General features: G+C 44.6%; 1 long non-coding RNA gene across 1 annotated transcript in view; it reads right to left on the bottom strand.

Annotated features, from left to right (window-relative positions):
- Positions 1 to 643: 643 nt before the first annotated feature.
- LOC138510949 (uncharacterized) overlaps positions 644 to 14,107 on the bottom strand; it is a 55,428-nt gene continuing 41,964 nt past the window's right edge. Inside the window, exons 2-3 of the long non-coding RNA XR_011280490.1 lie at positions 1,473 to 1,740; positions 644 to 1,129 (exon numbers count right to left, since the gene is read on the bottom strand). This is a non-coding gene — a long non-coding RNA (uncharacterized lncRNA). The remainder of the gene's footprint in view (positions 1,130 to 1,472; positions 1,741 to 14,107) is intronic.

Genomic DNA, 14,107 nt, shown 5'->3' on the forward strand with positions numbered 1-14,107 from the left:
TGGGTATTTCAGGGATTTCCCTGACCCTTTCTATGTTCTGTTGGATTCCTGCTAGGATCATAGTAGGATTACATTCCTGCTGGTGGATTTGTGCTAGATAGATATGCTGTTGCCTTTTAAGAACCACACCCGGCCATACAGGCTGGCTCATGTGTTCATTCCCTGAGCTCCAGTTTCCTTTTTGCCTGTTGGACATCCTTTCTGGGCAGTCTCTTGTTCCCTCCCTAGTGCTCCTCACTGGATGGGCTGGTTGTCTCCTGTTGGGTCCTTTCCTTGGCCGTTTTCTCACTGTCTCCCCAAAATATCCTCTGCTTGTGTGCCTTGAGTTAGGAAGCTGATGTCATCCAGCGGATGGCGGGGCACTACTGCCACACTTCTGCTCTTCATTTGGTCCCCCTTGTGTTGCCTCTGTAGTTGTTCTTGTTGTAGGACAGTAGTAGCTAAACAGTCCCAGGCACATCAAACAAAACATATATCAGTGGAACGTAAATTTCCCTTGACAAAGCCCTGTGAAAACGTATGGCCATGAAGTCGGCCTTTGGTCTTTAATTAGCACTAATAGTGCAGTCTAATTGTGTTGAGCATGTAACTATAGTGCAACTAGATGTGGTTACAAATGCATGTGTTTTCAGTATTCTGGGTACACTGTATTTATTAATCCAATAGTTGATAAAAGAAAGAAGGCATAATTATTGAAACTATAAACAAGTTTGGCACAGCTTGTGAATTAACAAGTTGCTTGGAAACATACCCTGTGAGGTAACAGGGTACAAGTAATAGAAACACAATACAGGTGTATTTCATGTTATTAAGGAGAGTGTGCATTAGCTTGTTTAGCTACGATTGTAGTAGCACAGGGTTGTATGTTAGTATTGCCAGAACATTGTTACGCCTCTCATAAACACTTATTCTAACTCCTAACAATAGCAAGAAGGCACAGGACTCGGATGTCCGACAACCCATTCCTTGTTGTAGGGCAGTTTTGTACTGGTTAGCTGCTCATTTCGCCTGGCGTCCATCTTTCTGTTGCCTTCTCCATTGTTGCTTTCATTCCTGGCTGGTGTCTCAACTCCTGGAAAAGGTGGTTCTTTTTCTTTTGGCTCTTCTGGTTCATCGTAGGCCAGGGATCCTGTAATAGAAGAATTTTAGATCTGTGTCAAAAGAGCGCTTACAAAAGGTCGTCCCTGCGGATTACAGCACAAACGGCTGCCTTCTGCAGGCACTGCCTTTTGTAACCGGCCCTCTCCTGGTCAATTTCAGGGGGTTCCCCTCACAACCACAACCGCCACGCAGCACCCTCCAACCCCCCAAATGTTCTATTGCATCCAAACAAAAACTCCTCTTAGGTGCTATCATTCCCCCTGCACAAATCTCATTAAATAAGTCAACACTGGCCTCCCAACTCCCTTTCAACCTTCCTAAGATCTCTCTCCTTTTGGATTCCTTTTAGTGAATATGAAAGGATCTTTTACCTTCCTTATCTGCCTTCTCTTTGCTCCTCCACAGGTCCCTTATGCACATAATTTCTTCCTGGTGAAGCAAGAGGCATATCATGAGCTGTCTGTGCAGATGCACTGTAGATTCTAACTAACATCATTTTGCTCAGCACAGGCCTTGGCCTTCACTTTTAGAAAAGTTAGTGTTTGAGTTTCATTTCTTGCAGATTTCGGATAAGAACTTTGTGGAGGCTGCTGGAGCTGCTCAGGGGACTGCTGTCATCAGTCTAGAGGGTGTGTGTGTCTGAGAGAGAGAGAGAGAGAGAGAGAGAGACATCAGGGGATCAACCACACCATCAATCAGGACCTGCATAAAGTGCACACAAGTGGCTGCGGCAGGTAAGTGATTCTTATTTATGATGCTCTTCACATGAATCTTTAGAATGGACGAATGCAGATCCCAGAGTGTTGGGACCACCGTTTGCCTGAAACATTTGAAGCTGCAGGGCCATCCCACAAGCAAATGTAGTGTTCACAGACCTGCTGACAAAGGTGTTTCTAGTGTTGAACAATCAATGTCCTTCCAGACCCGCTAAGGGGAAAGTCACACACAAATTGAGAAGAGGGTGCAGACCAACACACACATCCATATTTAGATTCCCTTTGCATAATTGTGGCCCGGGGAGGCTCTACAGAATAGCCCAGCCCGCACAGCCGCAATGATGGCATACACCAGATAGTATGCCCTTTTTCAGGGTGTCCTGGGAGGACAATATCACACAGTGTCACCATAACAAGAATGTCTCCCACTCAAACACTTCCAGAGACACATTCATAGTCACTGGCAACTGGAATAATTAAGAAAAACCCAGACGCCGTAGGTGGCGACAAGTATTCAGAACAGACAGAGAAGTATACTCAGAGATCATTACACATATGCCGAAAAATCTGTAATTCTTTCACCCGAGATCCTGCTTCAAATTGCAGATGGAATTCACAAGTATAAATGTATATATATATATATATATATATATATATATATATATATATATATATATATATATATATATATATAGATATATATATATATATCTATATATATATATATATATATATATATCTATATATATATATATATATATATATATATATATATATATATATATATATATATATATATTTCACCATGTATGCACCATAAATGCCAATTATCATTTTCTATTAAAAAGATTCTTAAACAAGAATTGCAGGATCCAGAGAAAGTTAAGCTTGCCAAGTTTAAGTCAAAGGGGTATCCAGTCTGAGACAACTATGCAGAACTCTCAATGCACTATGTATTTGATCACTATCATCCATGGCTATGGCATGCAGGGCATCTAGAGATTGGGTAGTCCGAATGGATGATATCCCTTGAAAACAGTGTAGGCGTGATCCAACCAGGCTCTGTGAACTGGTGTGTGCCTTGTATACAGAGCACAACCTCCAGAACATGTATTTAAAAAGGGGTAATGAAGATGCTTGTGCAGAAGTGCTACCAAGACTGAATGGCAGACAAGGCTGATGTCCGCTGAACCCTTGAACACTATTTCAGATTCTGCACTGAACGGCAACTGCAGCACCCAGAAAAAATATGTTCAAATAGAGTCGGAAGCTTGAGCCTATTCAAAAGAGTTCATTTGTCTACGTTTCACTGTTGAAGACAATCTACTTGAGCTGAAATTCGATGACATGCTGATAAACATTTCTTACAATGCCACCAGACTGATCATTTAAGATGTCAAGAGTATTTCTGAGGCAAGGATTTAAAAGGATTCCAAGATGCCGGTCGTGTACAGGTAAAATGATAAACAGCCTCTAGGCACTGCTTGGAACGATCTTGTTGTTCCTGAATAGAACTTCCCCTTGGATGGCGGAGTTGGCTGCTGTGTTGCAGTCTGTGGCAGTCTACTCTCCTTACCAGAGTCCTTCTACGCTTTCCTGCTGAGTTTTGTGGGTGGACCCATAAAACCCCTTGCTAACCACGGAGCAGCCGTGGAGTTGGCTGCTGAGTTGCAGTCTGTGGCAGTCCGTGAGCAGGCTAGGCAGGCACCTCCTTGCCAACATCGAGGTCAGAAAGGGGGAAATGCCCTCCTCACCGACATCAGGAGCCGAAGATGAGGACTCGTGATGGATGAGAAGCTCAAGCTCAAGGCTTGCTTCCCACAGATCCGATCTCCCTCGCCCGCCAGGCCACCCTGCGTCAAGACAAAGACACCCCCCAAAATCGGAGCTTCACAGTGCCAGCCCCTCAGCTCATTTACAACATGAGACCTCCTTGGAAGATTTTCACCAAGGCTTGGGTGAAGCCCCGGTGCCCTGCCTTGAAAAAGATGCAGCCAGCGAGGAAACGCTCCAAACTCGACTCACCGCTGCCAAAGCCTCCTGTGAGGCCCGGGAGCAGAACTTGCCACCGGACTTGGGGAAGCCTCATGCGGTCACACCGAGGAGAATAGTTCAACAGAAGATTTCCAACCTGTCCCGCCTCAAAATCATTCGAGTGTAGACAGTGAAACCCCTTCCAGTGACTCTCTGCATCCATTCAATTTTTTTAAAAAAAATGCACAAAGCACATCCTCTTCTAAGCAAAAAAAAAAAAAATAATAAAAAAATCAAAAGAAAAAGAAAGGACCACTTGGTCAAGCAATACGCAACTAAAATAAGAAACCTTCGGATCAGCTTCTGACTAACTCAGCGATCTGCATTTCTTTAAAAGAATATTTTGTCCGTCAAGGGAAATGAAAATACAACGTTCTTCTTAAACTGACCGATGCAGAACTGCTGGACGCAACGTCAGACCTCGCTGGGGGTCCAAAAGCACGCAAGCTTCCGTATACACCAAAGGAGGGTATCCCAAATCTTGTTGAGAACGAAAACATCCTTGTGGATTCTCCCCCATCTGAAAGTACAAAAGAAGTCTTTCTTGCATCACCTGCTAGTCCGAAAATTGGCTCTCTAAACCTTTTTCTAAAAAGACTATCTCCCTTGCCTGGAAAACCTTCTCGGACGGAGAGTCCTAAGGGTCCAACGTGCCCTCACCTTGTCCCTCAAAATATCGAGGCTCGCCAACCGACACTCCAGCCAAAATTCAACTACACCAGGACCCATCTGCTGCTTTGTCGGAAAAAGAGCCCCACTTACCAAAGACACAACCACAACCTTTTGTTCCACCTCGCCCTCCTAACATCTCACCTCGAAGGAAAAGCGGAGGGGAAAGTCAAACTGAGGCAGTCCTAGAGGAAACACCCCCACAAAAGCGTGATCTGACAACATTTATGTCAGCTTTGACGATTGTGCTCGCTCCATTCGGGAAACTTCATGAAGCTATAAACGACACGTTAAAAAACCAAACCACTTTGATCGCAATGACTCACACCAAAATGACACACTTCGAAGGATATATAACGGCAAAAGAAAAAATTGACAGCGTTATATACGACAAAATCATAGGGGTCCCAACACGAAACAATCCTGTAATACCAGTCCCTCCACCCCACCCAATCTTAATCAAGGACAAAGAGACTGTGCTTCTCAGACAGATCAAATTATTGAAAAAGAAAAAGAACCGGGGGCGAAGATTCAGTCAGCAGTCAAGCGGGTTTCCAACAAACTCTGCTTCGACTTCGGGAAAGAGCTTTCAAAAAATCAAAAAGCAAAAGAAAAAACCGAACCCCCCTCGCACATTCCTATTTGAAGGAGTCAAAAAGGGAATGGCTAAATCATGCCTGAAAGAAACAGCATCAAAACAAATACACCTCCCATTTCAGACCTGCATAGCAAAAGTCACAACAAAAGGAACATCAGTCCAGTCAAACAAACTGAATGGAGATCAAAAAAATCCCATTCTTCAAGGTGGGGTGACAGCCTCTTCAACTTTCCCCTTAACCTGCCAGGTCCTGGGAAACGGCTTGGGCTCTCAGCTGGAAAACAACGTTTTGATCTCTAAACCAACCAATTCCTGTGTCTCCCCAAAATCTCCCATCCAGGTCTGTCATTTCGTTAGAAGCCCCTCACAGACTTCGTTGGCACAGTCACCTATTACTGTAGAAGATTTCCTGAGAGATGAAGCCTCAATGAACATCACTCTTCATTCATCCCCAGAGAGCTGCAGTGAAAGACTAACTGAAAAATACGACCAGGAACGATTGTCAACGAGTAAAAATTGTGCAACACCCCCAACATCAAAAAAACGAAAGACAAACAGCGACAACAAAAAGGACTGGCACTGTTCAAACCCGAGATACCCACGAGGACCAGATTCCTTGAGAGAGAAACCTGTGTCACAAAAGAACCTCGCGGAATTAAAATCTCCTATCGACACCGACAACAATTGGAAAGTCGGTCTAAATCTGCATAAAAGATCAAAAGAATCCACTGAACAGAAAGAAAAAAATCATTTCAGTGACAGAAGTTCGACCCAAAAAAACGCAAAACAACAAAGGCTTGCTTCTGCGACAGTCCTTAAGCTGGAACAGATTCCGGCAAACTTCGAGAGGACAACCCTAAACAGGGGTACGGTACTGAAAATCTTGAAACGCATAGGAGGTCTCAAAGATTTGACGACAGAGGACCTTATACTTGTAGAGCCCTACCATAAAGATCAAAAAGCAAAGGCGTATCTACATGTAAGCGCAGAAGCAAATGGCAGATGGTCCAAAGAAGGTGAAGCAGACCTTCTGAAAAAGGGTTACTTTATTACAGAGGTAAAAAGATCACCGAATGATTGGAAACTCCAAACTAAGAGGAATCCTTATCCGCTTGGGAAAACTCATTACAGGTCAAGAACAGAGTCCAACACGGAGAACCTGACTCAGTCTCCAAGGAGAGACCCGGTCTCATCATCGTCCAACACCGGAAAGAGCAAACAACAACACTCTCCGAGCTGGAAATCTACTGAAAAGAATCTGCACAGACAGAGTGAAATCCAAGAAGACAGACTTCCCATCGAGAGTAGGAACCTGTCCTATTCTGAAACCAAGACTGAACGAAAACAGTCCGACCGAAGCTACAAATCATCAAGACATTTGGAGAACTCAGCAGTTAAGAAGAATCTGTCAACATTCGCACCGATCAAGCAGCTTCTGGCATGGCTCCCGAAAACCTCTTCAAGCCATTCAAAGAAATAGCAACAAACATCATCTAGAAAATGGAAGGAAGATATCAAAGACGGAATAAGCCAAAAAGCCCAAAGACAGGGATTAGACCTTCAATCCCAAACACTTAAAATGATGTCCTGGAGCACCAGAGGCTTTGCTCACCTTACAAAACCTGGACGAGTTAACCTTGTGACTTCGACATTATCACCCTCCAAGAAACCTGGTTACTCGCTCCCCCAACAATTGACGGTTTCTCAGTTGTACTTTCTCCATCAATTAGGCCCGTTTAGGCCATCCATCAGATGGCCTTCTAGTGGCAGTCCGATCCAGCTCAGGACTCTCAATCCAGAGCAGATAGCTGCAACTCAAACTCACTTAGCAGTATTGATAAAATGGGATCGATTTGTCGGGAATAGCCAAATGTTGACCTCTTCTTTAATTACCATAATCACAACTTATTGGAATCCTCAAGTTATCTCAGACAGACTTTTCCTAGCATCTATCGAAACTGAGATTGATGGCATTATGACCACCCAGGACAATCACCTCATAATTTTAAGTGGGGACTTAAATGCCAAATGCCCGACCGGACCCTCAAGATGCCCCTTGTGGTGCCCAATAAGCCAGGTAGAATCACGGGGCAAACAATGGCAATCACTTATGGATTCCAGAAATTTTTTCAACATCGCTCACTCTCTTCCTCAGGCCGTCTACATCCCAACCTGGGAAAAAGGTTCGCAAGAAGGAACGATAGACTACATATTTACATGTGAGGCGATGCTGATCCGAATAGCATCTTTTGAGGTCTTAAGGGCCGAAGCAAGTGACCACAACATCTTGAAAATGTCATGGCCGTCCATAGGGGGTGATAAAATCCAAAAGCCGGACAAAATTGAATCAAATGCCCAAGGAAACCGCCTTAGGCTTACAGTAGAGCGAATTAAGGAACTGACCAAAAATTACTCAACGCACTGCTCAAGGGGCAACAGGGAGGCATCTAATTCCACTGATTACCAACCCTTATTGGTTCTGTACTTGATACCCAGGAAGCCAAACCAAAAGGCAACGCAACAACCACTACATACCTATGACACAGAGTTGGTAATGAAACGTTGCATTCTGAGGAAGTTAAAGAAGCAGGCAGCAACTTCTGAATCAGCTGGACAAAGAGCACTCTACCTACAGGAACAAAAGCTGTACAAATCCTGGCTAAGACACCAAAGAGTCCTCCTGTATCAACGTGACTCAGAAGAAATGCTGAGAAAATTGGCACCCAAGAACTCAGGTGCTTTCTGGCAACTAATAAAAAACACAGAAGACTGGGCAACCGCAAAAGGGTCAAACAACATACCCGAAGAAGCATGGAAACTACATTTCTCCACGATTTTCCAACTCCCCGGGAAATCAGTACCGGCTTCGGAGTCTGAGTTTAAATAAACCACCTGGGAAGATTTCTCAAATGAAGAAGACATTGTTTTGGCCATCAAGCGTCTTAAATCATCCAGAGCTCGGGCCCAGATGGCATCACCAACACAGATTTAAAAAACCATCCGGTGGAGTGGGCGAACTTTATTGGTCAAGTATTCAAAAAATGCAGCATGACAAGATCGATCCCAAACTCATGGCGCACTGCAGTGATCGCCCCCATCTACAAAAAAGGAGATAGAACTAAGCCAGGAAACTACCGCCCCACAGCACTTTTGGACACAATTGGTAAACTCTACCGATCATTTCTCCTAACAAGTTTCCAAACCTGGGCCAAATCTGCCCCGTGCCGAGACCCTTTCCACACAGGGTTCTTGAAAAACTCAGGCACCACGGCCAACATCATGATGTTAAGCATCATAAAGGCTAAACTCACATCAAAGCCTGGGAAAGTACACTTGGCGTTCGTTGACCTTAGTCAAGCTTTTGACCAAATAGACAGAACCTTGATGTGGTCCAAATTGGAAAAATGGAATTGTCTGAATAATATTCTCGACCCAATAAAGGCCTTCCACGACAGAACGTCAATCAGGGTAAAGTTGGACCAAGCTGGAAACCTGTCCGGAGAGATTCCAACGCTTAGAGGAGTGAAGCAAGGCTGCCCATTGGCCCCCCGGCCCGCTTCATCTCCTTTCTCGGAGATCTCAAAGAAAATTCCAGCGAGATAAGATCTTTTCCTCCGAAAATTGGTGAGACGTCTGTGACTCGTCTACTCTATGCCGATGATATCATCCTTGTTGACCAGACTGAAATTGGTCTACAAAGGCAGCTCGACAATTTAGCTAATTACATCTCAAATAACAATCTAGAGATAAACAAGGAGAAAACAAAAATCTTGACCATTGGAAAGCAGAAAAATAAGAACTCAAAAAACTTCAGATGGCGCATCGAAGACTCGACTATTGAAGAAGTGCAGTCCTTTAAATATCTGGGTGTGATGCTGGACAATTCAAAATCTGAGACCTCGATGCAAAACTACCTATGGGACAAAATTCGCAAACTCACTACTCAGGCTAAAATAATTGACCGAAAATACAGTCGATTCTCGCTTGTCCCGGCCATAAAGTTTTACAAGGGCAAAGTAATCCCGAGCTTGGCATACGGATGTGAGGCAATGCCAGCAATCCCCTCAGTGATTTGGCCTAAATTGGAAGCCTACTTCTGGCGGAACGTCCTTCAGCTCCCAAGTTCTACTTCCATCTCGATCATCAGAAGAGAACTGAGAATTCTCTCTCTGAAAGCACCCATCGAGACTGGAGAAATGGCGCTTTTTAGAAAAATGTTAATGGAAGACGCACCACCTGTGTACAACATAATTAAAGCAGAAATGACGGAAGGAAGGAGCAAGCCTCTTGCCACCTGGGCAGCCAAGCAACGTGCACACTTGGTCAACAGTGGATGCTCTGAAGACGATTTGACCCAAAACCCCACGGACTCAAACGGAAAATGGACCTCTTGGACTGGATAGAGACTCTTACACTAGCAGGAAACAACAAACTTCTCATCCATTTGAACTTCAAGCCCAAAAAATAACATTCAACTACTGAAGTCTTGAAAAGATTCCCGGACAAGGCTGTAAGATACATTTTTTTGAGAGGTCGTCTCAACCTTCTTCCGACAAAGGAAATCAGGGCCATAAGAGGTCAATCAAAAACCAATCTCTGTCGCCTCTGCGGAACAAATCTGGAGCCGGAATCAGCAAAGCACCTCTTGATGCACTGCCCCAAAACGGAAAAATGGAGAACAGCCTACCTGGGCTCGCTGATTAATACCAATCTCCTGTACGAAGAAGACGTCTGGTGGAATAGACTACTGAGCGGTTCCAGAACTACATGGTCAATAGCGACTGCAAAAATTTTAAAAGCAGCGTTAGAGGCATGTTCCCTTAAATCAAGCGAAGCCGACCAACTAAACTCTGACTAAACGCTGGATTTGAACTCAAACACTGAAAACAAGAAGGGAACGTGCTCTCACCACGTCAAAGAAACTTTTAATTAGACTAAAGAAACTTTAAGCTTTTTTTTTCTCTTTTCTTCTGACTTTTTTCCTACTTTTCTTTTTTCCAGCCTTCTTCTCTACTTCTCTTTGCAAAATCATTGATTTGATAAAAGCAAATAAAAAAAATTAAAAAAGGATCAAACCCCAAAGCTCACAGATAGCTGCAAGCTCCAAGAATCAACAGTAATGAATATCAGTGAGAATGCCCCCTCCCCGGGAGAATGCTTGCAGACCTTTTCCCACACATGGAGGAGGCGGATAATGGACCACGGGTGCCATTGGGTAGTGTTAGATTCTCCTTCATCTCTCCACCTTCACGAATAGTCTGGACAGAAATTCTGATAGTTCCATGTCTTCAGGTGGGTGTACAGAACATGTTGGAGGACCTATCACTCCAGTTCTAACCTCCATCCATCTCCCAGCTGGTGCCATCGTCATTCCAGCATTAACTGGCGCGGCTAATCCCCCTGCAAAGATGGCTGCCGCCGTGGAGACCACATCAAGAAGCAACCAAATTTCTCCTGCCTTTGCTGCACCTACCTGGTACAATTGCCTCGCATCACCTAACAATGCCCAGCCTTCCCTGAGACCCTAGGCCAAGCCAGCCCTGGTTATGAGGCCTATAAAGCCTATCTCTCCCTGCCTGTGCAGGTCTTTGTCTGCTGCAATGCCTATGTCTCAGAGATGGCCACCATTGTCGCCACCTCTGTCCTTCATGCCCAAAACTGTGTGCAGACCATTCTCTGCCTGGTCCTCTACTCCCGCTGGATTATCTGCTGTTGGCAAAGGTAAGAAGAAGCCTGTCTCTTCTCCTATCTACATGAGGTACACGCTAATGCACAGCTTGTCTGTACCCGTGTCAATCCCCCTACCAAGTAATACCGGCCCGCTGCCACACTGCAACCACTTAGGTCGTACCATTCGCGTGAATGCCCGCTGCACTTCTCGCCAGCTACTACTAGCTATCCAGCAACAGCATTATGTGCCTCCAGAGCCCCATCCCTTCGACATCCAGACTTTACCCTCTCCCCTCCTTGCCTGAGTTGACCCACGGACACGTCTGCAAAGCCCTCTTCTTTAACTCTTTGCCTAACACTAAACCTGCAATTATCACACTGTGAATCCTGTAATATGTCCACAATGCACCCGATCTTGTCCTTTGTAGCTTAGTGCTAGACTTGTACTGGAAACTCACCGATTTTGACTTTCGGCCTATTGCTATATTTGTAATATGTCTGTAACACCCCTTATCTTTGTCTCTCAGCCTAATGCTAATCCTGCAACTTACCTGCACCAACCTCACTTTGCCTTTTTGCTCTGACACTCAGATGTTCCTACATACCTGAAGTAGCTCTGTACCAAGAGGCAAGGCTTTGCCAGATTGTAGACTCATACTTATGTCATTCTTGTTTGCTACATACCTGAAGTAGCCTCCCAGACCAAGAGGCGAGGCTTTGCCAGATTGTGGACTCATATTTATGTCATTCTTGTTTGCTTGCATACCTGAAGTAGCCTCCCAGACCAAGAGGCGAGGCTTTGCCAGATTGTGGACTCATATTTATGTCATTCTTGTTTGCTTGCATACCTGAAGTAGCCTCCCAGACCAAGAGGCGAGGCTTTGCCAGATTGTGGACTCATATTTATGTCATTCTTGTTTGCTTGCATACCTGAAGTAGCCTCCCTGACCAAGAGGCGAGGCTTTGCCAGATTGTGGACTCATATTTATGTCATTCTTGTTTGCTTGCATACCTGAAGTAGCCTCCCAGACCAAGAGGCGAGGCTTTGCCAGATTGTGGACTCATATTTATGTCATTCTTGTTTGCTTGCATACCTGAAGTAGGCTCCCAGACCAAGAGGCGAGGCTTTGCCAGATTGTGCATTCATACTTATTTTGTCATTCTTGTTGGCCTACGTACCTGAAACAGCCTCCCGTACCACGAGGCGGGGCTTTACTAAGTGTGTTTTCAAAATATACCCTTATGTTTGTAACCCTTTGCGTGGTCCTGCAGCATGGACTATGCCATTGCACTTACTGTAACTAGAGCCCAGAGGCCTCAGGGCTTTGTATGCTGCTATAAATGTAAAAATAAAAAAATAAAAAATATTCCCCGGAATCCTTTCTTCAAAGTGGTCAGAATAAAAAGTGTAGTCTTGCTTACCTTCAGTTAGGAACGCCTCTTAGGCTTGAAAAGCCTCCCTCCAAGAAAATAACTACTCAATGAAGGATACAGTCACATGGTGTAGCTGACTACATGTCCAAAGAAATTTTACAAGCGATCACTCTTGCGCTTTATCTGTTACACCATCCCAGGAGATGGCGCCAGGAAATTCCACCACACCACACTTACCTCGTAAAATCCAGGAGAATGCATACTATCTATCCCGCCAAACACTGCATTTTAATCCTTATCATGCAATAAACATACAAAACTTACTACTGTTTCAGCTCTGAACACGTGGCCATAGCATTGAAGGAATCCATTCCAACTCTGGCATGCAGCAACATGACAGGTGGTTCTAACCTCTCCCAAGGTCAGCACATTTTGATATCTCTAAACATATTGGACACCACATAATGTAAATTCCAAGGCAGACCTGCATGTGGAACCTCCTTACTTGCCGTAGGGGACAGCATCCTGATCAGCAATGATACAGAATCATAGCCAATGCTTCTTTTCCTTGACCTTTCACCAACCTTTCTGGCGGGTACTCCTGGCACCATGCTAACATGCATTCTATGATCCATGATGCCTAAAGCTCCCACCCTCATTGCCTTAGTTAAGTAATCTTCAGCAGGTCCCAGCAGATCAACCCTGTGTCACCCTTCCTTTGGAAACCTACAACAGACAACTACTGGTGCTTACTTTGCCCCTGAATGGAATTTGATGGGCACCAGGATCATTTGCACTCAGGCGTAGCCAAGTCCCCACCGCCGTGTTTTTGTCATTTGTACTGCGGGTGCAAATGTAAAGGGCAAAAGGCGGCGTAGGGTATCCAGGCATTGTTTCGAAAACATAGTTTCGAATGACAAAAGTTTCCAAAACAATGCATCGGAAAAATGCTTTTTTTGTAGATAAAGTTTTTTTTTTAACTAAAATGTGTGTTAGGGGTAAAAAAAACTGGAGTTGGAGGGGGCCCCTCATTAACATACATTTTTAAAAAATGAATTTTTCGACACATTTTTATTTGAAACTTTGCCATTCGAAACAATGGCATTCGAAACTATCACTAGGAACCGCGGCGTACACGCAAAGTGAGTAAACGCTGCCTGGCATGCTGTCATGCCAGGCATCGTTTACTTTTCATTGTGAGCACCTCTTGCCATAATGCCATGGGAAGTGGTACTCACAATTGAAATGAAACCCTCCCCAACATTCAAGCATGTCACAGAGGTTTTAATTGTAGCTGTACATGCAGCAGGGAGCATGTAAAATGAATCCCTATGGAGGTGTATTCATAAAGCAGGCAGACCCCATAGTGATCTACAACATTTGCGTTGGCATGACAATCCATGCCGGCGCGCAAACGCTGGAGCATTCTACCCCTCCCCTCCTTTCTGCCATACAAATGAATGGAAAGGAGCCGTGGCGTGAATGCAAGCCGTCAAAGCCTTACTTTACGACGTGCATTCACGTTACGGCTCTATGGAACATGAGCCCCATTGTGTTTTATAATGCTCACAACTAGTCTCTCCCCTTGTTACCATCTGCATGATTTGACTATTATCTCTTGTAACTGACCTTTGGCTTCTATGCTTATATCACCCACTGAGTGCGACCTTCTACCTAAACAGTGTCCTTTGTCTGAACGTGCATGCCAGCATGCTGATTAAGGAGCCTTCTTTCAAATTGCTCCTCTGCCTTGCACAAGACAGCAATGGTTTCAGCCGAGAGAGCTCAGATAGAACAGCAACAGTGAGGCATCAGTGCTCAAGAAGGACTTACTACACATTCAGGACTGTTTAAACACATCTGACCCCCTCAGTAACATGACAGAAATGCCTCTTGGAACCACTCCCCTGCTAAGGTCGCTCGAAAGGGTGCCCACCATTTTGAA

This window comes from Ambystoma mexicanum, chromosome 6p (assembly GCF_040938575.1).
Source record: "Ambystoma mexicanum isolate Mex_15411 chromosome 6p, UKY_AmexF1_1, whole genome shotgun sequence".
In the NCBI taxonomy this organism is placed as follows: domain Eukaryota; kingdom Metazoa; phylum Chordata; class Amphibia; order Caudata; family Ambystomatidae; genus Ambystoma; species Ambystoma mexicanum.